Consider the following 22,777-nt stretch of genomic DNA (forward strand, 5'->3'; position numbering starts at 1 on the left):
AAAGCATCTAGTGTTATTCTTTGTATATAGTGGACTCTCAACAGGAATCCCTTGTCTCTGATGGCCTATCTATAAGCAAAGGTTTTAACTTCAACCCCATCTACTCGGGTACTGGTGCATTTTCTTTCATGAATATCTTTTATTTATTTATTTATTTATAAATAATTTTTATTAAGAAATTTTCTATTCATTTTACATACCAACCACAGATTCCCCTGTCCTCCCTCCTCCTGCCCCCCAGCCTTCCTCCCAACCCAATCCCCATTCCCACTTCCTCCAAGGCAAGGTCTCCCTCCCATGGGGAGTCAGCAGAGCCTGGTACATTCAGTTGAGGCAGGTCAAAGTCCCTCCTTCCTGCACCAAGGCTGCGCACAGTGTCTCACCATAGGCACTAGGTTCCCCAAAAGCCAGCTCATGCACTAGGAACAGGTCCTGATCCCACTGCATGGGGGCCCCCTATACAGTTTAAGCTAAACAACTGTCTCGCTTATCTAGAGGGCCTAGTCCAGTACCATGGGTGCCCCTCAGCTATTGGTCAACAGTTCATGTGTTTCCACTAGTTTGTCTAGTTGTCTCTGTACTTTTTCCAGTCATAGTCTCGATATCCCTTGCTCATAGAATCCCTCCTCTCTCTCATTGACTAAAATATGTGTTCACCATATGTCTACTTTTGTATCTGAAACACTAAATAAAGACACAAACATAAACTATGAGTAGATGCATATTTAAAATGAATCATCAGTGCACCAACAGTTGCAAAATTGTGCCACACCAGTTAGTCTCAAAATGGTTATGAAAAAAGAAATAAATGGAAAATTTGATTTAAATGTAATGCTAGTCTGTTCTGAACTGTCTGTTCATTTAATTTCAGCATTATTTTGAATTTAGAGTCTAGTGTTCATTGCATTTCCTTCCATTAATTTGGGAAGTAAATGGCTTCTATCACTACTTATAAAAATTCAGAAAATTTCAATGAGTTATAAACTTATATTTTGCCTCATTTTACTGAAAAAAATTGAAACCAATTCAAGGATCTCTTCCATAAGTTAATGTGAAGACCATGGAAATTTTATTATACTAGCTTTCTATTGCAGCCATGTCTAAGTTTTACACAAATTCATGGGCCATAATGCCACCTTGAGGGCCATTCCTACGGGTTCATTTCTAGTCATTTCTACTATCAAATGCATGGGGACAGCAGGATGGAAAGGAGACAAGAAAAAGTCAGATTCCAAGAGCAATTCAGGTCACAGTTGTATTGGGTAAACACTGAGAACTGCTTGCCGACCCAAAGGGTTTATCTAATGGATTCAGAAAATCATTTTCCCAAGTGTATTTATTCCGATTCCTCTTTAAGAACAACCTAGAAAAAAAAATCACCTACTTGACAATTAGCTGGTGGTAATAACTGAGGAATGGACATGGAAAGTCTCAGAAACTTGAAGAAAAACAGATGTTTCTGGGTTTGGGTTTTTATTTTTCTTTTTTCTGTGATAGAAGGGGAAAAAACAATCTTAGAAAAACATGTCTTGCTTGAGCACATTGTCTCCATAAAAACAAAAGAGAAAAAAAATACATTTCTCTCATAAAAGGATTGAAAAGCCACGAGTATCAAAAACTACTACAAAGACAATAGATTGAAGTAGAGAGCTGGCATTGACTTCAGTTCAGCTGCAGCTACTCCAGACATTTGGAAGCCCAGAGCTGCATTCTATCACTAAACTTTAGAAAAGGGGGGAAAAAACTGAAAGCCTTTGGAAATGCATTGCAGAGGGGAACTCTGAGATGTCATTTTATAATTAGAGAAGAGCTTCCTGTGGTGATATTGTGTCTCCCAATATATTGTGCACCTTAATAAACTTATCTGGGTCGGAGAACAGAACAGCCACTAGATAGACATAGAGGCCAGAAAATGGTGGCACACACACCTTTAATCCTAGCATTCAAGAGGCAGAGATCCAGCTGGATCTCTGGGAGTTCAAAGCCATACTGGAAACAGCCAGGCATGGTGACACATGCCTTTAATCCCAGGAAGTGATGGCAGGAAGCAGAAAGGTATATAAGGCGTGAAAACCAAGAACTAGAGTCTGTTAAGCTTTTAGGCTTTTGAACAGCAATTCAGCTGAGATCCATTTGAATGAGGACACAGAGGTTTCCAGTTTGAGGAAACGAGATCAGCTGAGGAGTTAGTGAGGTGAGGTTAGCTATGGTCTGTTCTGTCTCTCTGATCTTTCAGCGTTCACCCCAACATCTGGCTTCAGGTTTGTTTTTGTTAATAAGACCTTTTAAAATTCGTGCTATAGCTTCCTAAAGTTTTTGGAGGTGACTATGATTTCAAAGGCTAATGGGTGAACTTACCAAGTGCTTATTTGATAATTCGAGGAGCCACACTTATTATGATAAAGTTTAAAACTAGTTGCTGATAGGTAAATTCAAGGTTATTTTCCAATTTTGGACACTTTTCCAAATTCTCTTCGAAACTCTGTTGATTCCTTTGATGTGTTGGTCAGTGCACTTCCAGAGAAAGGACGCATGCAGCATTATGCTTCTCTTCGGCTGAGAGCCATATGCCCATCATTGCACCACTCATAAATAGAAGGGTCTGTCACAAATTGCTTTTTCTATTCAAAATAAATGTGTTACCTGTAGTACTCCGTGTAGGGTTGAGGTCTCCTTGGCTCACCCTTGTACATGGCAGTCTATTGCTGTGTTTCTTCACTTAGTTTTTAAATATCCATTTTGGCGGGACTTTAATGGTGTAATATCTGACAATTCTAGGAGACACACTCTCACAACAAACTCCACAACTCTTGATTCTTACAACCTTTCAGCTAAGGAATGCTGGGAGAGAAATAGTCTTCGGCAGGCGAGAACACACCAACCCTTTATCCAATAACAAATGGCCAGCCCTGAAAACTTACATAAAAGTAATATTATACAAACTGAACAGATTTTATTTATGTATTTATTGATACACACACATATGTGCGTGTGTGTATGTGTGTGTAGCAACAGCTAATGTAAAAAGAGTTTGTGAATTTGAAAGAGAATAAGAAGGAGTGTATGAGAGAGCTCAGAGGGAGCAAAATGAAGGGAGAAATGATATATTTTTATCTATCATAATCTCAAAAAATAATTTTTCAAAGTAAATGTAATTTTATTAGTTCTGAAAGTGAGCTTAAGCCATTAGGAAATCAAGGTCTAATATAGAGAAACTAACTCCTTTGTAAATAAAATTACATCATAGGGTGTACAAAGAGCACATGCTTTATTTTTCTGTAAGTGTAATTTCATGTATTACATTATTTTTTTTTTGTTAGCTTCTAAATAGCTAGTTTGATTCTCAGGTGAGTTCATGTTTATTATCAAATAGCTTTTGTTCTAGTAAATAAAGGGCAAACAAATATATATATATGTATATATATATATATACATATACATATATATATATGATTTTAATCATATTATCTATAGGTTTACAATGTTTCCATGCAGGTGATATTAGAACCCTACCTTAAGGTTCAATGTACAGGAACTTCCACTACCTAGGTTTCAGGGAGTTGGAGAGAATTGCCCATTTCTCCTGAATTTCCCTTTTCTTTTCCCAGTACTGTCCGTCCTTGGGATCTCAATGACTTGATCTTTTTATGTGACCTCCTTAACTGTATCTTCTAGATTATAAGGACAATGTGCCATCTTTATGAAATATTTAGGAGATAAGTGAACCCAAGAAGAGAATCATAAATCCAATTTGATTATATCAAGGGATAACCACTATTAACTTTGAGATGTAATATTATTGCAGATTTTTCAAAAAGATATGGCATGCTATGTAGTATCTCCTAAGCTATATTTTTCTTAGCTAGTACATTACAGACATGACAATGAATAGCCATTTATATCTCAATCCATTATTAGTTTTCTAGAGTGGGAGAATATATACCTTTGTAAATTACATTGCAACTGATGCTGGGTGTGAAAGGCATAAGAAACACCCTATAATCAGTAATTTATTCTGGTTAGGCAACTTGTGTCTACTTATAGCCATCAGAATAAAGACAATTGTAGTCATAAGTTTTTCTGTGTCCCACCCAGCTGTGCGGTTCCTCAGCTGCTTATAAAATAATCACTCAAAAGCTTATATTAATTATAACTGCTCGGCCTTTAGCTCAGGCTTATTACTGACTAGCTCTTACACTTAAATTAACCCATAATTCTTACTTATGTTTAGCCACATGGCTTGGTACCTTTTCTCAGTTCTGTCTTGACATCTTACTTCCTCTGTGTCTGGCTGGTGACTCCTAACTCAGCTCTTGCTCTTCCCAGAATTCTCCTTGTCTGCTCACCCTGCCTATACTTCCTGCCTGGCCACTGGCCAATCAGCGTTTTATTTATCAACCAATCAGAGCAACACATATTCACAGTATACAGAACAACATTCCACAGCAGACAATTTCAGTGATATTCACATGACTTAAAATTTTCTATCATATTGTTTCCCATAAGAAACTGTCCCATAAATAACCAGAAAAAATATATTGAATAGCACCTATAGGTATTGTTATATAAATAAATAAGCATCTTTCTCAATAAGTTGAATCAGAGAAGTCTATGGATGAAATATATGTTAAAATAAATTGAATCAGAATTAAAACAGGAGATGGTCCCTGAGGGAAAATACTTCTTTTAAAACAAATTTTCATAATATTCTTAAATTGATCCATATGACAGAAGGGGCGTGGGATGTGCACAGCATCAAAGAGTCAGCTTGACTTCATGGGAACGATTCCACATGAGCATCACAAGCATGCCATAAATTTAAGTAATGAAGAGGCCCATGTTAAAGAAGAGCATGGGAATCTTTATACATAAAACTACATCTGTGTACCCATGCTCTCTGACTCTCAGTTTAAATAGAAGCTGGTTCTGATTTTTCAGTGAGCATGGACAAAAAAACTGACTGGTCTGATGCAATTAGCATGCTCTTTCCCAGTCACTTTTTAAGTTTGCTTTTTTTTTGTTCCCACATTCACCTCACTGCATAACACACAATGTAAACAATGCAAGAAAAATAGTCATGTCCATAACCAAAATGAGGGTATAATGTTCAACATTAGTCTATAATAATACAGTCTAGATACAGAATCTGGAATAAATGTTTTAGTAGTTTTCCCAGGACCAGGCACAGCAGCTCACACACATGACCTCATCACTACATAAGCAGATAGTGAGTCTCACCCTAAAATTTGCCCTGCCTGCAAGATGTGCTGGGGGTAAAGGTAGCACAGAACTTGTGGGGAAGGCCAACCAGTGCCTGGTCCAAGTTGAGACCTATGCCACCAGAGAGAATTCATGCCTGACATTGCCTGTAGGGCCAGGAACCAGAGGATGGATAGCCCAGAGACCTAGCATATAACTAAACATGACTGCCCTCCCACCCCAAAGTTAATGAAATTATCCCTAATAATATTCTGCTATACTAATAGATCAGAGCTTAGCACAATCGTTATCAAAGAGGCTTCATTCAAAACTGGTAGGAGCAGATGCAAAGACTCAGCCAAACAATAGGCAGAGCTCTGAGAATCCTGTGGAAGAGGGGAAGGAAGGAATGTAGGAGCCAGAGAATTCATTGGCACCACAATAACATGGCCCACAGAATCAGCTAAACAGGTTCGATGGGGCCTCACAGAGACTGGAGCAGCGATCAAAGAGCATGTGTAGATCTGACCTAGGTCCTGTACACATGCATTACTTTTGTGTAGGTAGGTATTCCTGTGGGACTCCTAACAGTGGGAGTGGAGACTATCTATGACTCTTTTGCCTATTCTTGGGACCCTTTACCTCTTACTGGATTGCCTCACCCAGCATCAATAGGAGGGTATGTGCCTAGTCTTACAGTGACTTGCTTTGCCCTTGGAGGCCTGCTCTTTTCTGAAAGGAAACGGATGAAGAGTGGATCTGGAGGAGAGGGGAGGTTTGGTGGGTGATAGACTAGGAGAAGAGGAGGGAGGGGAAACTTTGATCAGGATGTAATGTAGAGAAAAGGATAGATGAATAAATAATTTTTAAAAAAGAAAACAATATTGTATTATTATTAATTATAAGTTTTCAAAAGTATAAATATATTGTCTTTTGCTATTCTCTCTTGAGTGTTACAGATCCTTGCACTGAACCGATATATCATCACCTGCAAACCATACTAATTTCTCTCTTAACTTTGTATTGCATGAGTTTTCTTTCCTGGGAAACAGTATCTTTGGAGTCACACTCAGCTCAAATTTGTGATCATCCTTCCTCAGGCTCTGAGTGCTGTCGTTAAATAGGCATGTGACACAATACTTAACCAGAGTATCCTTTCAAAAGAGACTACACTGTCACTAGTCTTAAATAACAATCAACTAATCAGTGGCAAATTAGTACAATGATGAACTTTTTATTTCTACCAATTGCTAAATAGAATAAAGTCACTTTTTGGTAAGAAGAGTCACAGAGAAAGGGTGTATTGGATTTACATTCAGTAAGAAAGCAGGTTTCCAAAATATTCTGAAGTTATATAAATTATCTATAACTAAATTTATCTTAAACCTAGTTATTTTGATTCCACGTTTAAGAAAGGAGCATGTCTAATTCAGAGAATGACGCCTAAATGAAAATATATTCAGCAAATGTTTATAAAAACAACAGTGAGATAAGTAGGAAAGTTGTAAAATGCACCCTAGAAAGACTAACCATTCCTTGCAAATGCCTGTCTCTCTGCCCTCTCCAGTCATCTTCTTCACATTTTTTTTGACAATGGGACTACTTTTCTAAGTCCCTACAACAGCAGGCATAGAATAACATTTGAATATACCCCTTATTCAAGATAAACATGAAGATGGAGAGGAATAATTCAATTTTTAGTAGTTAATTTATGTCATGCAGACATTAGGAAAATATTATAAAAATATTATGACAAGAAATTAGACTGGCAACCAAGGACACAACAGGATTTAAAATAAAAAGTGAATCTGAAAAGGAGGTAAAGACATTAATGTTTTCCCTTTGAAATAAGATTTTAAGAAGATGTAATAAATATTCCGGGCTCAATATTCATCAATATATAACAATTCCTAGTGTATAAAGCCTATTTATGAAGAAAGAAGGGTCATATTTCTGTAATATTTGTAATAAATAAGAAGTTTACTTCTCACACAGTTTTCAGATATGTTAAAGTAACATAAGGAAGTAGGCCTTTTACTTCCTGGTCATAGATCCTGTCCCTCGGCAACCCAAGAAGATCACATTCCCCAAACTCACCCTAACCTCAGATAATATTTCCAAGAAAATACAAATAGCATGGTGTCTGCTACTATACAAAGAATTTCCTCAATATTTAGTGCCTCGTTTGGTTGCTCAGACCCTGTGGGTTAGGAATGCAGGCTGAGTACAGCTCAACAATATCTCTGCCTAACTGAAGAAGTGAAGACTAGAATCATTGGAAAGTCCACTGATACTGTGGAGATTAAAATGACTGATGTCTGACATCCTTGATGATCCACAGTATCTCTATTGCTTTGTTCTTTGGCCAAAATGTGCCTTAAGGGATGGTGGCTTCAGTAGAAATTTTTGTTTTGTCTTGTCAAGGAGCTCAAGGCTGGTACCCTGAGAAAGACAATTGCTTGGCAATTGATTTCTTTTCTGTCTGAGAATCACACTAGACTCTTACAGCATTAGCTCTTCAACATCCAGTTGTTAGAAGTGAGTCACAGCTGCAGCTCCATAGTAAGAGAGAAAATAGTTAGATGCCACCTCTTGTAGAATGAGGTTTGAGAATTCATAGATGTGTTTGAAAACCACCTTAGGAAGAGTAGATGACGTTTCTCAGAAGGTCAACCACATAATAGAAATCAAACAATTGGATATTATAATTATCAGGCTAGGTTCATAAAATGCCATTTTTATAACTACTAAACATGTTTAAAAGATTTAGACTGTTCATATAGTTATCCGAATGTGCCCCTCTTCCTTGTATAATTCTAACTGAATATCACAAAGATATGCAGACTTTTCCTGTAGCCAGATTTCTGCTCCTTCTGGGGAATTGTCAGGAAATTGTCCATCCACTGGTAGGAAGAAGGACCCATGTGACCAGTTGCGGCCCTTGTTTGTGAGTAGGTGCCAACCACAGTGGCCTTCTTCCATGCTCTCTTCCTTGTTGTAAGCTGAATTATTCCTTCAGCATCACTGTGACAAAATGCTTAACTGAACTTCAGGAGGAAGGGCTTATTTGGGTTCATAATTTGACAGTGATTTTGTCTTGTCGTGGCTTGGAGGACACAGTGGCAAAATCAACTTCGTCCATGGTAGAGAGAGATGCAAAAGCTTGTTTTCATGGCAGGCAGGTATAGCAGAGAGGACAGCCAGGAACACAGGTTTGGTATAGCTTCTAGAGTAGGGTAGTGGGCTGCTTCTGCAAACAGAGCCCTAACTCGCAAAGGCTCTGCATCATTCAATGCCTGCAGAACAAGCTTCTCACGGGAGTGATGAGAGCTATTCCAGATTCAAACTATAACAGTAGGTACTCCAAAAGGACAAAAATTCCTCACCTCTAATGACCACATTGGAAATAAGGTCTATGATGCAAATGACTAAGGTTGGATGAGCAGTTGTCAAGTATGACTGATGTCCTTATAAACCCATGCAGTGAAGGGTTTATAAGAAAAATCCCCAGGAGGCAAGAAGGCAGAGACTAAAGTCACCCAGCCGCAAGCCAAGGACCATCAGAGTCACTAGACATGACTTGAAAAGCATGGAAGAGATTCTTTCCTAGAGCCGTGAGGCTCTACCAATAGCTTCATTTGGGGCTTCTAGTCTCTAGAACTTGTTCTAAGTTACCCTGGCAGTGGCAAGTGTAGTTAATCACTGAATCACCTCATGTTGAGATGCAAAGGGCAAAAGGAATAAAGCACTGTGGTTGCTGATCTGAATGACAGTGGACTTCAAGTTAATTTTTTTTTTTTTTGTAAAAGGCACCCGAGACTTGTGGATGATTTGTTGTTGCAACATAGGCCAGACTTGTAGTGGGTAGCCATTCCAGCTTGGATCTGGAAGCTCCAACCCCCATTGAGACTCTGGCAACTGTCACGCCTACGAGGCGGGGTGAGGGGAGGTGCTGGAAACCTGAGAGCTGGATGGGCAAGCGCTCGCTCTGGGCGCGCTCTCTGCACCTGGACCCTGGATAGTGGAGATTGATTGTGCAGAGCTCCAGAGAACACCGCTGGATTGCGATACACTTTCCCCAGACCCCGGCGACCTATCCATTCCTTCATTTGTAAGTCATCCACTAAATAAATCTTCCTTTTAACTACGTGGGGTGGCCTTTATATTTTTCCCCAATATCTGGCGCCCACGTGGGTCAAATTCCAAAGGTCTGGGCGGCTCCTGCCCTCAGCCTGCTCCCCGGCTGGCGGGTACCTAAACCCGCCTGCAAAGTTCCATATAACCAGTCCATTCCCAAAAAGGGGAGCAGCTAGTCCGGTCTCAGCTCCCTAGCTTAGCCCCGAGACCAGTGAAAAACCGCTGCGAGTGAGGTATCCGGCCCCCGGCTCCCGGCCATCCCGCCATCTGCCTCCAGCTGCTGCCAGCCAAGGTCGCCAGCAGGCCCTGCTTTGGAGCTGTACCAGCACCGCCTGCTGGTTGAAAAGCGCTACTACACCTCCCATACCACAGAAAGGTAAGATAAGCAAACCAGCATTTTATTTCAAGTAAAAGTACTTGATAATTTTACATCTTAAAATTGACTAACAAATTTTGAGTAATTCTTGTAATATGGCTGACAACATTACCTCACAAGAATTTAAAAACCTTTTTGCCTGTATGATGAATGACATTCTCCTGGAAATATATGACCTTCCTCAGGCATATTTGGCCTGTACCATTTTGGCATTCATCGTAATAATTCACACAGTGTTCAAACACTGCTTTTAATAATAAGAAACAAAGATGAGTCATTATTGCAGGCCCCCAAATCAAATGTAGTACGAACATTCCCAGCCACTGTGGAAGAAATTCCTCTCCAGGACAACTGAATAAACCAATGCCTAATGTAAAAAACCGATACTGCAATGGATGATAAAACAGCTTTGATAGATGGATCACAGTTTACGAAGAAACACTATAAAACAAATATTTTGGCAGACTTCCATAAATGAACAAAGACCAAAGCTTAGAATTCGAATTAATGGCCTGGTTCTGGAGGGCCTGGTAGACACAGGTGCAGATGTGACTATAATTACACCAAAATCATGGCATCCGAATTGGCCTCTTCAAGAGGTAGATGTCCAACTGTTAGGGATTGGCACCTCCTATCTCAGATAAAACAGAGTTCGAGATGGGTTGAATGCATAGGGCCAGAAGGACAGAGAGGAAGGCTGAAGCCATATGTAGCAAATGTAGCAGTAAATCTTTGGGGCCGAGATCTGTTACAACAGTGGAATACCCAGATTAAAATTCCTACATTTTCAGAAAAGGAATACAGACCAATACATGTTTCTAGAAATAATATCATAACATGCTATAAAAATCAGTCACCAACCATTCAGGCTGTTCACAAACAGAGCACGACTGTTGTTGAACTCTCAGAAGTACCAACTGCCTTACCTTTAAAATGGCTAACTAATAAACCTGTCTGGGTTGGACAATGGCCTTTGACAAAAGAGAAGCTACAAGCTTTAGAACAGCTGGTTCAAGAGCAGTTAAATGCTCAACACATTGAAGAATCTACCAGCCCTTGGAATTCTCCTGTATTTGTTATTAAAAAAAAATCTGGTAATTGGAGAATGCTGACAGATCTGAGAGCTATTAATAAAGTAATTCAGCCAATGGGCTCCCTACAGACTGGGATCCCCTTGCCCTCTATGCTACCAAAAGAATGGCCTATAATAGTTATTGACTTAAAAGACTGTTTCTTTACCATACCCTTACAGGAAAATGATAGAGAAAAATTTGCCTTCACAGTACCTAATTATAATAATTCTCAGCCAGTCAAGAGATATCAATGGAAGGTCCTCCCACAGGGAATGTTAAACAGCCCTACTTTGTGTCAATACTTTGTGCAGAAACCATTAGAGATAATTCGTGTAAAGTTTCCACAATCCATAATTTATCACTATATGGATGATATCCTATTAGCTGATCCAAAGTTAGATACATTAGAAAGCATGTTTGAAGAAGTAAAAAAAGTTTTGCCTCGCTGGGGACTGCAAATTGCTCCTGAAAAAATACAAAGAGGAGATTCTATTAATTACTTAAGATATAAGATAGAGCTACAAAAAATTAGACCCCAAAAGGTACAACTAAGAAGAGATAGATTAAAGACTCTTAATGATTTTCAAAAGTTATTAGGAAGCATTTCCAACTTACTGGGTATCATGGGAATACCCAAAGATGGACTAAAAAAATTGGCTAATACTCTAGAAGGGGACAAAGAATTAAATAGTCCAAGAGAATTATCAGCCGAAGCTGAGAAGGAATTGGCTCTAGTAGAAAAGACAATTCGAGAAGCACATGTGGATCGTGTGGATCCAGAACTTAAATGCATTCTTGTCATATTCCCTTCCAGACATTCCCCAACAGGTATTTTGATGCAGAGGGAAGATATTATATTGGAATGGATATTCCTACCACGTAAACCAAATAAGAAATTAAAGACTTATATAGAAAAGATCTCTGATTTGATTCAAAAGGGTAAATTAAGACTTCGCCAGTTGACAGGAATGGACCCAACAGAAATTGTAGTACCATTAACTAATGAGGAAATTTCATCACTATGGAAAGATAATGAATACTGGCAGAGAGCCTGCAGTAACTTTTTGGGAGAGATTAACAACCACTATCCCAAAAGCAAGAGAATAGAATTCATAAAGAAGACTGAATGGGTCCTTCCTCACATTGTACGACAAAAGCCAATTTCTGGAGTCCTCACATTCTACACTGATGCAAATAAATCAGGGAAAGCAGGATATAAATCAGGAGACTTAAGTAAAGTGGTACAAAGTCCATATAGCTCTGTACAAAAGGCAGAACTGTATGCCATTCTTATGGTACTGATGGACTTCACAGAACCCCTCAATATAGTCACTGACTCTCAATATGCAGAGAGAGTTGTTTTACATATTGAAACTGCTGAATTTATTCCTGATAATACAGAATTAACTTCATTATTCATACAATTGCAGGAAATCATCAGAAAAAGGGAACATCCTATATATATAACACATATCAGATCCCATACAGGTCTACCAGGACCTTTAGCACAAGGTAATGATGAGATTGATCAGTTACTAATAGGTAATGTGCTAGAAGCTTCAGAGTGTCATAAGAAACACCATGTAAATAGCAAAGGTTTGAAGAAGGATTTCTCCATCACTTGGCAACAGGCTAAGGATATTGTAAAAAAATGTCCTACTTGTTCCATCTATAACCAAACTCCATTACCTGCAGGGAGTAATCCAAAAGGTATACAAAGAAATGAAATTTGGCAGATGGATGTGTTTCATTTTGCAGAATTTGGAAGATTAAAGTATGTACATCATACCATTGACACCTATTCAGGATTTCAATGGGCAACTCCTATGAGTTCTGAAAAGGCTGATTCTGTGATTACACACCTATTAGAAGTTATGGCCATCATGGGAATACCTGTACAAATTAAGACAGACAATGCCACAGCATATGTCTCCAATAAAATGAGACAGTTCTTTGCTTATTACAATATAAAGCATGTTACAGGTATACCACATAATCCCACAGGCCAAGCAGTCATAGAGAGATCCAATCGAACTTTAAAGGATATGCTAAATAAACAGCAACAGGTAACAATGACTCCTAGAAATAGACTGCATAGTGCTTTATTAACCTTGAATTTTCTCAATGCTAATGAAAAAGGAACAACAGCTGCGAAGAGACATTGGACGACAGACAAAACTCCTGAGCTAAACCAACCAGTTTATTTCAAGGATGTGCTGACCTCAGAATGGAAACCTGGATATGTTCTACGTTGGGGAAGGGGTTTTGCCTTTGTTTCTGCAGGAGAAGAAAAGCTATGGATACCAACAAAATTAATAAAAATTCGATTCGAACAGGAAAAACCCTTGATGAAGAGAAGTAAAAGATCATTCACCAATGTGACATCTCTACAAGTTGTAAGAAAATTTAACAATCAAAGGGTGGGGTAGGGTTCTGTTTTTGTCTTTCCAGGATAATGGAAATACCCATCTTCCAAAACTCATAAGGCCTTGGATATCCAGATATTTACAACAGAAAGGAAGAATCTATTGGTACCAATCTACACATGGTAAAATCTCACTGTCTAACATCTTTCTCTCTATCAATCTAAAAAAGTTGTGGTTCCAATTCAATTATAGCCAAGCTGGCTTTGGAGATGGAATTGGCTCACTCCTTCTCTAAACCCAAGCATATTGAAAAAAGAAAAGTTTGAGAGATTCTTCAGTCCCGTATCAGAAGAGCCCTCTGGTGTGAGACAGAAGGAAACCAATAAAAAGGGACCATTGTCTTCTAAATTCTAATTCTCTCCATGCTTACTCTTGATTTCTCAGAATCCTTTCTTACATGCTATGTCCTCTTTAAATCCAAACCTCCCATTTTTGATAACAAATAAGTTTTTCCAATAGCAATCTCAGAAGTCTCCAGAAGGAAGATGGGGCCCCAACAACAACAACTCTACCCAATCCAGAATGATGCCATGGTAATCATCATCATACTACACTTCTTGCCAGAATTTCAGACAATCTTACCCATTACTCTAAAACTTGCTGCAGAACCTACAGTTAGTCTAACTAAGATTTAACTATCTGAGCTTTCTCACAGTACCCAACAGAGATAACATCACCCCCTAAATGGCAGGAAGCAATTCTAAGAAAACGACGCCCCTTCTCCCTTAGGTTTCATAATTCTCAGGGTTATGGATGACGGTTGTAGGGTTGGGGGTGGAAGAAAATATTAACTCAGTATTGTATAAAAAAAAAGGGGGGGGGCGGAAGAAATGGAACGGATAGGTATAAGATATGATGGTAAATCATTGTATATACTAGTAAACAAACTTGGTAAAATAGCAACCTTAGACAATTTGCACTGTAATTTGTACTGTTATAGATTCTTATATGTTGATACAAATGTAAACTATTTTTATACTCCTGTTTAAGATAATTTGTATATTGATACAAATACAGAACTATATTTGTTATAATGTACATATATTTCTACTCTTATTTGAAACATTTTTATATTGATACAAATGTAAATTTATATCTGTCATACTTTATATATGTTCTACTTCTGTTAGGATATTTGGTATATTGATATATATTTAAGATTATTGTCATATTGCATATCGCACTATATATTCCTACCTCTGTTATAAATATCTTGTGTATTGTCACAATTTTGAAGTCATCGTTCTTCACCATACATTTGCTTATAGACTGTTTACCTTATTTACGTGAAGCCTTAGTCCTTAGGTTATTTCGGTAGATAAGATTTATAGATTTATAGTCGCCTATGCCTGTCATCTCTATAGTTACGTTAGTTAGGTTATCCAGATTTACAGATACATAGGTCAGATGGACAGGTAATCTTCAAACACTTCATAGACCTAGAGAATATGGCATTTAAATAACTTAGAATTCTGTTGACGTGAGACACAATTGCTCCTGGCTGCACCAATTGATCCCGAGAGAATGTTGGGCTTCTAAGACATTTCCATTTGGAAGTTTGTCTTTTTGGCACAAAATGGCCTACGGGGCAAAGAACTGCCCTTGCCTTGATGGCTGACAGTACAAATGCAATGCTGTCCTTTCTGGACAAGCGGGACACAAGGAAAGCAACCACTGTACTCTGCCAAGACAGGGTAAGATGGTCTTTCAGAAATCCTGCTTCTGAAAATGGTCTGTCAGATACTCTAGGCCTGTAGCCAATTTGAATGCACCAACAATGCTGAGAAACATTAGGTGACTGTCCAGGCTGCCAGCTGTCTTGGTCTACTCTTGCAAGATTCCCGAAGTTGCTTGCATCCGTCTACCATTTCTCAGGTACCATTATGTTCCTTCTCAGGTCTTTGATGGGATTGAAGACTAGCAGTTATAGTTACAACTTAGTATATATAATATCTTAGATAGAACATATTAAGTATTAGATTCAGGTTCTTTAGGATAGGACACCTTTGAATGATCTTTATAACATGCCATTTACCTATGCTCTATACTTCTCTGGATTTTAGAATGTGTTTCTTGCTTGATATTGTTTGCGTTGGTTGTAGTTACATCTTACCTAGGTCATTATCCCTCATTATTTCTGGACAATATTTGATAACCATTCCTTTGTATATAGTCTTGTATTAGTTTAGAACCTTCTTATTTAGACAAAAAGGGGGAGATGTAGTGGGTAGCCATTCCAGCTTGGATCTGGAAGCTCCAACCCCCATTGAGACTCTGGCAACTGTCACGCCTACGAGGCGGGCGAGGGGAGGTGCTGGAAACCTGAGAGCTGGATGGGCAAGCGCTCGCTCTGGGCGCGCTCTCTGCGCCTGGACCCTGGATAGTGGAGATTGATTGTGCAGAGCTCCAGAGAACACCGCTGGATTGCGATACACTTTCCCCAGACCCCCGCGACCTATCCATTCCTTCATTTGTAAGTCATCCACTAAATAAATCTTCCTTTTAACTACGTGGAGTGGCCTTTATATTTTTCCCCAATACAGACTATCTTGATTAATATCAACATTCACATATAATTATATTCATTACTAATACATTTCTATTTGACTTTCAGGTGGATATAATTTCATATAGGTGAAAACTTGCATATTTTCCAAACAATGAATGTGGATGAGGATACATGGACATTTAGACATAAATTTTATATATACATAATATATATATAAAGAGAACAGCTATTAAATATAATAGTATGTTTATTTAACATATGACATAAGTTGAGAAATGGGATAAAATGTTAAAATCATTAAAATGACCGTTTTTTAAATAAATGTGTGACTTTATAATTATAAATATTAAAGGAATAAAAATAAGAATGTTAACACATTTTAACTCAACATTTATGGATAAGAGATTTCATATATGTTTAAACACCATTTTATAAAAGTAATTTTTCCATTTTACATCTTGGAGTTAGATATTATACAAATCACCTATAATATATTTGATCATGGTAAAATGTCCATTAATAAATCACAATGTTTAATCATTTTAAGCATCCAGTTCTGCAGTGTCAAGTATTTTATTATTGTGCTGTCAATCTCTCCTCCCTCACTGCAAAACCAAAATTCTGTAAATCCATTAAGTAAGGACTCCTCCTCTCTTCTTCCCAGACTCTGGCCATTGTCTTTCTCTTCTCTATCTGTGGATTTGACTACTGCAGACATAACATGTGGGTGGAGTAATCAACTATCTCGCATGACTGGTATATTTCACTTACTGTAATGTCCTCGAAGTTCATTCATGTTGAAGCATGCATTAGAATTTCCTTCCCTTTTTAAGACTGAATGATATTTTATCTACTCACTCGTTGCTAGGCATTTGAACAGTTTCCACAGCTTGTGAACTGCAACATTGCTTCTACAAACATTGGCAGAGGCATAACTCTGGGAGACCCTGCTTTCAATTTCTTTGCAGTTATATCTTGATGTAGAATTGTTGAGCCAAATGGTGATTCTATTTCTAACTTTTGAAGGTTGACCATACTGTTCTTCATAGCGACTGTGGCATGATGTGTTCCTGATAGTGCACACGGGTTTACTTTTCCTTATTCTCATCAACTACTCATCATATTTAATACCAGCCATTTGTCATACTTATAACTTACATCTATTTAATGGTTGGCAGTAGCAATCACCTTTCCATATACTTTTTTTGGATGTTTGTGTGTCTTCTCTGGAAAATGTATAATCATATCAGGTGTTCATTTTAAAATTGAGGTTTATTATTATTGAATGCAGGAGTTCTTTATGTAGTCTACATATTACCTCATTATATATATATATATATATATATATATATATATGATTTGCCAACATAGTCTCTCATATTATATATCTGATATACTGAATTGTGTCCTCCTCAGACTCACCCATTGAAGTCTTTACTACAAATAAGTCAGAATGTGACTGTATTTGGAATGGGTGTTTGATTGTCTTTGTCTCCTATTGATTGTATCCATTGATGTTGAGACTGCCAGCATTTTGCAATATATACGTGGAATTAATTATATTGCATTACAATGTTTAATTTTCTGGTTCCATCACATTCATTATTTCATTTGATTCAGAATTAGAATTTCATTATCTATTGACTCTTGATTACAAATTTTGCTAAATATGTTTTGAGTAAGTTTCTTACCCAAATCCTACAATTGTCCATTTGAAGATGGTATTGACAACAGTTTCTTTATACAACTTTATATCAAGAACTACAAAATAGTATTTGCATATCCAACATGAATTTCACCCTATGTTTCAGTAAAACAAAAAAATGCAGTATTTTTATAGTGTGATTTTTCTCTGTTGTTTGAGGCAGTATGACTAACTATGGTCAATTGTGGGGAATGTTAGTCGTTTCAGACTTTTGATTCAGAGAAGCCAGCATCTCATCCGTGAGGAATTTAAAGGACATCTTGATGCCGGAGGGAACACCTGTTCTTGGAAACTGGCATCTGTTCTGGCTGGCTGGTTATGAGCTACTCAGCGTCTTTACCTTTGGATGAGGTTGGCCAGCTCACCACGTGCTGAGATGCCGCCTTTGCTGGTTCACTCTGGTTCAAAGTCAGTATGTTCTTTATTCTCCTTGACTTGACTCAGATCTACTGTTCTATTTTCAGCCACTTTTCTTGGAGGTCCTAGGGAACAGATAGCTTTGGTGACTCTGGAGCCTGCATTATTTTATCAAGCCATTTCTGCCTCAACAAGTCAAGCTGCCATGTTCATACTTCTGGGGAACAGGCTGGTATACCCTGCCACTCTGCTTTTTTGGTGTTTCAATTAAACTAACCTGGATGAAGGCCAGTCTGGAGACTGAGGAAGGAGTGCACACAGTCCCCAACAGACTGCCACTGTGCCTTCCCCCGACATTTTTTTCTTCCTCTTCTTACACTTTAGAATCTTGAATGTTATCTATCTAGCTGGTGGCTTTTTCTTTTTTTCTTAATGAGAATTTTTTTTTATTCATTTTACATACCAATCACAGATCCCCCTCTGTCCTCCTCCTGGCCCTCAATCCTTCCCCCCTAACCTAACCCTCATTTCCTCCTACAAGAAGGTAATGCCTCCCAATGAGAAGTCAGCAGAGCCTAGTACATTCAGTAGAGGCAGGTCCAAGCCCCTCCCCCACCTCAAGGCTGTGCGAAGTGTCCCATCATAGGTAGTGGGCTCCAAATAGCCAGTTCATACACCAGGGATAGATCTTGATCCTACTGCCAGGGGCCCCCTTAAGCAGATCAAGCTACACAACTGTCTAGCATATGTAGAAGGCCTAGTCCAGTCCAGTGGAGGCTCTACAGTTGCTGGTCTAAAGTTCATGTTCCTACTAGCTTGGTTTGGTTGTCTCTGTACATTTCCCCATCATGATCTTGATGCCCCTTGCTCATAGAATCCCTCTTTTCTCTCTTTGACTGAACTCCTGGAGCTTGGCCTGATGTTTGGCTATGGATCTCTGCATTTGCTTCCATCAGTTACTGGAGAAAGGCTCTATGATGACAGTTAGGGTATTCACTAATCTGAATAGTAGGGTAAGCCAGTTCAAGCACCCTCTCCACAATTGCTAGTACTCTAAGCTGGGGTCATCCTTGTGGGTTCCTGGGAACTTTCCTAGCACCCAGTTTCTCCCTATCCTCATGATGTCTCCCTCTATCATGGTATCTCTTCCATTGTTCTCCCACCCCATCCCTGTTCCAACTCAACCATCCTGTTTCTTATGTTCTCATCCCTCATCCCCTACCCTGGAGAGATGGCTCAGTGGTTAAGAACACTGGCTGCTCTTCCAGAGGTCCTGGGCTTCTCTTCCAGAGGTTCAGAGTTCAATTCCCAGCCATCACATGGTGGCTCACAACCACCCATAATGAGATATGGTGCCTTTTTCTGGCCTGCAGGGATACATGCAGGCAGAACACTGTATACATGATAAATAAATCTTTTTAAAAAAGAGAGAGAGAAACAGGTTTTTTTCTATTTTATACAGGCTCGTTAAATGTTTTTCCTTAAAAACATGGCCTCCATCTTAAGGCTCAAGAGTCTATTTTAAAACAACAAAATGCTCATTGTTTCCTTGTTTTACTAGTGTGTGAATTCTAGGGAGGAAGTACAAAACACTGTGTACTTACTGCTCCCTGGGTCTGAGAAGTAGGCAGGGAGAGGAGGAGGGAAGGAACTAAGGATGTCAGAGGTGAAAATCACACTGTCTATGTAATTTTATTCTGCAATACATGTGAAATTCTGAGAATAGTGTCAACTATTTAATAAGCTTGTTTATTTTAAATGTGTAAGAGGTTAACAGGGTATATATTGTGATGTATTTACAAAGTAGGGAAATTGAAACACAAAGGTTTACTTAATGGCTAACAGTCACAGGCTAGTGGGAGCAGCTCAAGAAAACAGGTTCTCTGATACTTCTCTGTTGTCTTTTCAGGATGTGGTTTAGCCTTCAGGGCTTAATGAGAAGTAATGCTTAATAACTAGTACTACATTGGTAGCAAGGATGCCTTTCTTTGTATTCTTAAAATAAAATACAATATAATAAGATAAAACAAAAACTACCACACTGAAATTGGATAAAACAAACAAACAGAAGGAAAAGAGCGCAAGAGGAATCACAAGAATCAGAGATCTACTTGTTTGCACACTCAGGAATTCCATAAAAACACTAAAATGGTAGCCATAATATACGCACAGGGGACCCGAGGCAGACTTGTGCAGGCGCTGTGCATGCTGCCTCAATCTCTGAGAGTTCATATGAGCTTTGATCATGTTGATTTAGAGGACTTTGTTTCCTTGGTTGTCCTCCATTCCCTCTGGCTCTTACACTCTTTCTGCCTCTTCCACAGGGTTCTTTGAGCCCTGGGCCAAAGAATTTGATGGATACATCCCACTTAGGGATGACTGTTACTAGGTTTCTCACTGTCTGTATAATGTCTAGCTTTGGACATCTTTATTTCTTTCCACCCACTGAAAGAGGAAGCTTCTCTAATGACTGAGCAAGGCCTTAATTTATAAGTAAAGCAGAATGTTATTAGGAGTAATTTTATTGGTATTTTTTGTTTGTTTTTTTTATTTTTATTTTTTTAAATTCTAAGTAACTGGGTTTTCTAGTCTCAGGTTCTTGGTCACCCAAGTTGTGTTGAGTATGGGTTGCATCTCATGGAGTATGTCTTAAATCAAATCAGATATTGCTTAGTTACTCCCACAAGCTTTGTACCATCATTTCCATACATTTCTTCCAGGTAGAGCAGTATTGTTGATCAAACAGTTTGTGGCTAGGTTGATATTTACTTTTGGTAGGATGCATCCTGTACCAAAAAATGCTAGCAAATGGGGGTGAAGGCTCTATGTAGACACCAACTTGCCTTCTCCATGTTCAATGAGTTGTGTTGGTGCTGTCTTCAGCAATGGAGCCTTGGGTTCAGTTTGTGGAGGGCAACTTACAGCCTTGGCAATAGCCTGGGTCGTTTGGGGTTTTCATTTGATGCCTTTGGCCAACAACTCAATTAGATATAAACCAGTGCTTGTACTGGAAGCTCCATTTAGTAACAAGAGATGACCATATGGGTTCCTTCATTATTTGGCAATTTCATTTAGATCATTTTAATATATGTATGTAGCATGAATCTTAAATGGTCTTAATAAATGCAAATCCAGAACCAGGTACTGGGGTCAATGCTGGAAGATCAGAGAAGCAGAACAAGCCACAGCCTCCTCACCTTGCCAATTCCTCAGCTGATCCTGTTTCCTCAGACTGGAAGCCTCTGAGTCCTCATCCAGAATGAATCTCAGCTGAACTGCTGCTAAAAGCCTAAAAGCTTAACCAGGTTCTAGTTCCTCATCCTCATGCCTTAAATACCTTTCTGCTTCCTGCCATCACTTCATGGGGTTAAAGGCTCTTGTTACCACACCTAGCTGTTTCCAGTGTGGCTTTGAACTCACAGAGATCCAGATGGATCTCTGCCTCTGGAATGCTAGGATTAAAGGCATGTGTGCCACCATTTTCTGGCCTCTATATCTAGTGACTGTTCTGTTCTTTGCCCCAGATAAGTTTATTAGAGTGCACAACATTTTGGGGGAACACAATATCACCACATATGTATATATTTTAGAAAGATTCTACTGCATTAGGTTTCCACACTACCCCTCAAATGGCCCTTAACTTTGGCTCTCTCCCCTTATTTTCTCCCTTATCCCCCTCTCCCCGGTCTCTCCCTATTTGATCCTCCTGTTCTATCATTGCTCTGTCCATCCACAACTATCCATTCTAGTTCCCTTTCCTAAGGAGATCCATCTGTCCCACCTAGTTCCTTATTCTATATCTAACCTCCGTGGTTCTAGCTTGATTATCATCAACTAAACAACTAATATGCACATATAAGCAAATAAACACCATATTTTTCTCTCTGAATCTGAGTTACTTCAGGATGAAATGAGAAGATTACTCAGGATGATATTTTCCCCTAGTTCTATCCATTTACCTGCCATCTTCATGATTTTATTTTTATTGATTGATTGATTTATTGACATCTGAGTAATACTTCAGTGGGTAAATGTACCACATTTTCTTTATCCATTTTTTTTTCTGTTGGGGGATATCTAGTTGTTTCCAGTTTCTGGTTATTACGAATAGAGCATCAATGAACAAGGTTGAGAAAGTATCTTTGTGGTAGAATGAAGCATGCTTTGGATCCATGGTCAAGAGTGACATAGCTGGATCTTAAGTTAGGTAAATTTCTATCTTCCCGAGGAACCACCACACTGATTCCCATAGCGGCTGTTTGAGTTTGTACTCTTACTGCAATGGATGAATGTTCCTCTTACTTCACATCCTTGCCAGTATGAGCAGTCACTTGTTTTATTGATCTTAGTTATGACAGCTCTAAGATGAAGTCTCAAAGTAGATTTTATTTGCGTTTCCCTGGTTGCTCAGTATGTCAAACATTTCTTTAAACTGCCTTTATTATGTTAAGGTATGTCCCTTGTGTCACTAAACTCTCCAGGACTTTTTCATGAAGGGGTGTTTGATTTTGTCAAAGGCCTTTTTGGCATCTAATGAAATGATCATGTTTCTTTTTTCATGTGTTTTTTTATATGGTAAATTATATTTATTGATTTATGTATGCTGAACCATTCCTGCACCTCTGGGATGAAGCCAACTTGATCATGGTGGATGATCTTCTTTTATGTGTTCTTTGATTTTGTTTGCAAGTATTTTATTGAATATTTTTGCATCTATGTTCATAGGGGAAATTGGTCTGTAATTTTCTTTATTGGGTCTTTATGCGGTTTTGGGTAGCAGGGTAACTGTGGTCTCATAAAACTAATTGAGGAATGTTCTTTCTGTTTCTATTTTGTGGGATAATTTGTAAAGTGTTGGCATTAACTCCTCTTTAAAATCTGGTAGAATTCTGCACTAAAACCATCTGGTCCTGGGGGTTTTTGTTAGACAAATTTTAATGACTGCTCCTCTTTCGCTAGGTCTTTTTAAATTGCTTATATTATTTTGATTTAACT

The sequence above is a fragment of the Peromyscus leucopus genome, chromosome 17 (genome assembly GCF_004664715.2).
Source record: "Peromyscus leucopus breed LL Stock chromosome 17, UCI_PerLeu_2.1, whole genome shotgun sequence".
Lineage (NCBI taxonomy): Eukaryota > Metazoa > Chordata > Mammalia > Rodentia > Cricetidae > Peromyscus > Peromyscus leucopus.